This window comes from Falco peregrinus, chromosome Z (genome assembly GCF_023634155.1).
Source record: "Falco peregrinus isolate bFalPer1 chromosome Z, bFalPer1.pri, whole genome shotgun sequence".
Lineage (NCBI taxonomy): Eukaryota > Metazoa > Chordata > Aves > Falconiformes > Falconidae > Falco > Falco peregrinus.
In genome coordinates, this window is record NC_073739.1 from 68,947,732 (window position 1) to 68,954,266 (window position 6,535).

Below are 6,535 nucleotides of genomic sequence, written 5' to 3' on the forward strand. Positions count from 1 at the left end.
CATATATTAGATTTTCCCAAACCTGTGAATTATTTTGCCATAAAGGACTTCAGTCAGTTGTTTCAGCTTGTCCACTGAGGGATATTAATACAAGACACCATCTTTTGGCACAGGAAGTACTTGAGCTTCTTGGTGCTGGACTTTGGTAGTGTACTTTAATGAAATGATATAAAATTGCTTCATTCTGCTTATCCCTTTTGCCACTCATTTATGCTTACTATTGGAGGCAGAACATTTTAGAGGATAATTTTCAGTCTGGCACAATAGATCTGTTCTTGTATTTAATTTGCACACCAATAATTCCATTTTGGCTTCTAGACTTCCAAAAAATGCCCACCTAGCCACTGCTCTTACGCAGATCAACACACAAGCAGTACTGCAGTAGCTGGGCATGCCCAGCTCCATTCAGACTGACCCCATGTACCCAAGTAATTTGTGAAACACAGACATGGTACATACAACATACTCCAGAAAGCCAGACCCTCAGCTTCTGCTTTACGTGTAATATCTGTGTCCAAGAAAATAAAAAACCGTATATCACTACATAAGAAATACTTGAACATTTCTGCCTAAAATGTTTATATTAGGTTACTAAATCAAACTGCATTGAAAGAGTTATCCAGTAACAAATTCTGCAAAATAATCCTGGATTGATAATTCTAGAGAGTCAGCTCTTCTCAAAAGCTGCAATGCTTGTCACCGTCATATGGCAGCATTTCCATATCACCCTGTACCTCTCGCCTCATCTGACTTGAGATAGAACCACTACTACTGAGGAAGCTGTTCTGTTTCCAGAACCATTAGAACACATTAATCCTTCAAATATGTTGAGACCAGTCAAAACTGGCTATGTTGATTTTTGATACATGTCCAGTTAGGCTATTATGTTACATTGATAAATCAAATATCCCTATTTTTTAGGGATATTTTAGTTTAAGAACAAATATCAAGTAAGTGCGTGCAATTATCAAGAAGTAAGGGCAATTTAAGTTTAAATATTTGGAAAAACTTTCTTAACACTAAGAGCTCTGAAATAAATTCATTAGATAATTGTACAACTTTCTTTCCAAGTTTTAAACATGTAAGAACTATGAGGAATGGTTTACTTTGTTGATTCTGCCACAGACAAGAGGATGGAATAGTTCTCTTCCAGCAACCCTTACTGCAGTATTTTCTATGATTCTATGAATCACCAGCTGCATCTATATAAAACATTAGGCAGTCAGCTGCAGTCATAACTGTCAATTATTACCGACAGGCTCGAACCTAAGCCAGTAACATGCAGAGATCCTATAAAACAATACCAAGAGCAATCCAGTTGCCCCTGCCCATCCACCCCAATTACTTTACACGAGTGTGTTGCAGTGCTGAACAGGACAAAACCATAATTAGCTAAAATATTTCTAACTAAAAGAAACCAGAGTGGCTAAAAGCAGGCCAAGTTTGTTTTTTAAGCACAGCACAAACCTTTCCAGAAAACGTCAGCAAAATGGTATTTGGTCCCTTTTTACTAACCATTATAGAGAGATGCAATCTGGGTCTGACTCAAGCTTCCGTTGCACGCTGATTGCAGGAAACAAGACTGACCCAGGCAGTTACAATATGCAAAGGTCAGTATCCACCTCCTTTTGACATTTAGTAACTTGCACAAAAATGAACTGATAATTTTTGTAGATAATTGCTACATTTTTAAGTGGTTCTTGCAAGAATAATGCCACAATGAATAAACCTCTCCATTAATCCACTCCTCAAAATATACTGTGCCCTAATATCGGTTGATTTATGGATACTGTCCAAGAATCTTTACTTATTTCATCTATCACGAACGGCACTATAAATTAACCAGTAAATCAATTTGTTCTATTTAATATTTGATCTGATGGCAGCTCAATAATTTGTTCTGCTTATTTTATGTTTATTTTCTTTTGTTCGGTTTTAAAGTAAGTGTGGCAGTTGATCAAATGACAGTCTGACCCTAGAATATAGAGTCCTCTGTATATACTGGGGACAGCTTAGCCACTCATCGTTTCTTCTTCTTAGATTTTGTATCACCATTTTATATAAGCCCTGAAAAGAAGTACTGTTTTGCGGAAGAGGGAAAATATACAACGATTATGACTATTCTGTTACTGCTTAGACTCTGCAAGTGTGTCAAGGATTCAGCATAACTAAGTTACAGGAGGAAGAAGGTAAAACTATTTTTCAGTTAATGCTAGCACTAACCAGATACAGATATATCGTGAAACATATAGTATACTACACATCCTGATCTTCATTTTCTTAAATTAGGTCTATGTTAATGCATACAACAATATTTATACCCAGTAGTCATGAGTACCACACAAACGCACACATTTACACCACTGGCAGTTACCTGCCATATTAATTATATTGTTTTCATTTTTTCACCCCATAGGAGCACCGGTGTTATCCCCTCCTGTTGCTTCTGTAAATTCGGTAGGAAATTAGCTTAATCAGCATCCTTTGAAGATAGTACCCATCTCTACGATTCACAGCTCTTACAAATGCATGTGACAAAACCTTGTACCTCAAAGTCATTAAGGTAGGTGTTCTCATTTCTTTATGTATTTAGCAGCTATCAGTTCACTAGTCATAGCAAAAGTACAATTGCTAGCTACTGCTACCACTGTTATCAAAACTCCATTGGTTTAGGTTCCAAACAATAAAAGGTAAGAGAATACATGTTACTGCTCCAGTATGATTACAACTTTCTTATCTGATATGGTGGCATATGACAGAGAACAATAAATAGATGAGAGTGTTATCATTAAGGTATTGTTATGCATACCTTTAATCCGTATCATGGAGGATGGCATTATATACATAGTCCTTACTGAAAGGTGGAATTCAGGGAGAGATTTATGACAAGTAAAGTAAAATCTATACAGATTTTCATTTGAAGGATTTTTCTTTTTCCTCAGACCAAAAGAAGGAGCACGTACTAAACCCTAGCAGACATACTGAAGTCAGAGATACCAGTCACAGCTAGTATCATAAGATCAGTAAATCATATAAGGCAGATCAGAAAAAATCTTACAGAGCCCTCTTCTGTAAGCGTGGTCAAAGACAGAAAGACAATGAAGGGTTGCCAAGCCCTGTGATGGAAGAATTATTTTAGGAGCTGTCTCCTTAATACTCATAATGTGGGGACACAGTACAGCTGGCAGCCCAGCCAAACAGTAACAGGACAAAATCCTTTAAGTATGTGATCATTATGGTCTTCTCAGAATAAGGCACATCTTCTCAGTAGGTTCAGGCAGGAATTGAAAGTAAATTGGTATTTACCTGTTGGAAAATGGTCTCTAAATGGGACTTCATTATTTTATTTTAGAAAACTGTTACTGAGAAAAAGATATTAATCATGCAAATACAGTTGTGCTTTGGAAGAAAATATTACATTTATTTCAGAGGAGCATAACATGAAACTTGCCAATGCACTGTAATGACCAACCTAATTGTCAATGTTGTTCACAAGTGGCAGGATCAACTGTGTGGACCAAAAGCTGCAGAGAGGGAAGAGTGGATAGATCTAGAGCCACACATGAAACTTATTGAAAAATTTTGCCTCTATTTGCTTGTTTAAACAAATAGTTAGCTCAGGGCTATATTACATGAGAATAAAAGGGATCGTATCAGCATTGTAGAGCAAAATCAGAGCCTTAATCATTACTTAGAAGGCATGGCCTAAGTACAGTAAGGTGGTATAAGGAGATTTATGCATAGGGGATCACTGCAAGGAACTGCTGGGCAAGGACAGGCGTCACATCACAAAAGCAACAGGAGAATTTAAATGTGGCCAGGAAGAACAGAAGTGGTAATAAGGAGTATAGGGAAGAATGATTTAAATTAACTTTGCAGAACCTCACAGAAAAAGTCCAATGTAAGTTTTGGCCAGCGCCTGAGCCTTAGGGAGAAGTTCAAATTTTCTTCAAATCCAGTCCTAGAAGCAAGCTGCTATTTGGTTCTAATTAATAAATTAAATGTGATTTTTGTTTCTTTCAGACTCTTCTGGATTGTCTGTTTTAAACATTTTACTGGTAACATTATTGTGTTTTATATAAAAATGGAGAATTTTCTTAACTTGAGCCAGATCACATTTAAAACAAACACCATGCAACAAGGACAGCCCTAATTAAACAGAGGACAGCTGGCAGTACTATTGCAATACATAGAAATCTTGTGCTGTTTCCTGTCTTTTTTTATTGAGCGTGAAATCCACAACAGATTTCTTGTCACCTAGGTAGAACTGAACAAGACACACTCTCACTCTATTCTTCCCCGCAAATTCATATAGCTAGTACTGTACGGAACCACAACATTGACTGTGGGACTATGCAGCAGCCTGTGTTTACCCAGGTAGATGATATGAAATCCATGCCAACCCAGGGACTTCTACAGGGGACACTGAAACAGTTTAACATGAGTGATAAACCAGATCTCTATCATTGAACATGCTTGAGAAAATCCATTGGGAAATAACTTCTTCAATTTAGCAGCAGTCCTCAGTTGCCACACAACATCAAACTTCACTCTTTGGAAGAGCAGCATTGTAAAGCAAGAATGGAAGTAGTTTACACAGTGGAAAAAGGGCAGATAAGGCTGATGTAGTCAGGGTTTTATATGACACGTTCGGGTAAAGACTCCACTCCATACTAAATATTGGTTCCATAAGCAAGAGGAGAGAAAACTTCAGGAAAAATTAATGAAGTCAAGACACAAGAGGAGAAAGGCTGAAGTAGAAAATGCAGGAAGCTGGCTACAGAGTGGGCTGGAAGACCTGGACTGGTGTGATTACCTGTAGTAACCAAGAGAACTCCATCAGTGCAAGAAACAATCTGATCATTCACTGAAAACACTTGACACTGTTTAATGAACCACTGCTTCCACACTCCCATGACTGTTGTGCCTTCAGTCATGAATAATTATTTCACCAATAGTTTCATACACATACTCAGATATAGAATTTTCCAGTAATTACTCTTGCCAACAAGACACTTATTCATCTTTCTCTCATGTACCCAAAAAGCATGAAGCTGGCAGGCAATGTCACTTCATCTTCACAAATTTCTCTATTGTAGCTATATTTAGCTCAATACATTTGTGACTGACTATAGTCTAATTTGTGTTTGACTAAAGTATATCCTCTTGAAAATGATCTTACCTTGACAGAAGTATCTGAAGAGAGACTGAGTCCAGTTTTGTTCCAGTTACATACTGTGTTTAAAATTTGTGTTTGTCTGGCTTTATGCAAATCTTTATTTCAATTCTACCTTTTTCCACTGGAGGTAAAAGGCAGTAATACCCAGTGTTTTACTCTCTATTAAGGACCAGAATAACAACACTCTCAATGTTTCTGAATAGACAGAATTCTTTCAGTTGATCAGCATACGGTACCTTGCTCCTTCGCTGATAATGTTTTAGGACTTTTTTGTGTGGCAGCATATATAGTGTCTACAGTATCCTACCATGCAGAAGTGAAACAAAACTTTCTAACAAAACTTTAACACCCCTACTTGTAGTCTGAGGATGAGACTAGTTCACATTTTGCCACAGAATACTTTTCTAATAACTTAGTTCATACAGATATGTCAAAAGTTTATGTTCAGGTCACTGATCAAAAACCTGAATAGCATCAGGCTTAATATGCTCACTTCTGGAACTCCAGTCTAAACTCTCTATTCAACTGTTCTTCTCTGACTGCTATTTTTTGCCAATTGGTGTATCATTTAACATGTGTTTTACTGTTATTTCATAATGTTGATTTTTGTAGCTACAATATGATATGATGCTAAAATTTATAAAGTGTAGTATATCTACACATTTAATTTATCTATCAAACTTATTATCTTACCAAAGAAAATCTAATTTAATTCATAAGGTCTAAATTTCCTTTGAGGCCCATTAGCTATTACTGTGTTTTCATTCTCTGGGTCACAAATACTGTAGCAGGAATTATATAAAGCTGACTGGCTTATATACCCCTGAGTTATCCCACATGCCTTTCTGATGATAATTACAGTTTTACGTGCTACATATAAGGAATCTGTTTTAATTCACTAATTTAGAATGTACTCTGTGTAGATAGTTCATAAAGAATCCAAAGGATTAAGAAAAAATCTATCACCAATATGCCTAATTTGCCAACATAGGTTCAAATCTCCATTTCCACTGAATCCATAAATGGGCTGAAAATTTTTATTCATCTAATCACTAAGACAACGGGTTGCTGTAGGAACATAACAAATAAGAAAATCCATGTTGGTTTTGTTGATTACAATTCATTAATAATCTAACTAATTCATGTTCTATCTTTTGTAAGGATGAAAACGCTTGATCACCATCTTCTTTGCAATAACCTTTTATACATGTCAAGCCTGTTATCATACCTCTTCTTCATTCTTCTCTTTCCCAGACTAAACAAATGAAATTCTTTCATACTTTCTTTGGAGGTCACGTTTTCTAAACTGCTTATCATCCATATTATTTATGATAAGTTATCTCCAATTTCTGTGCC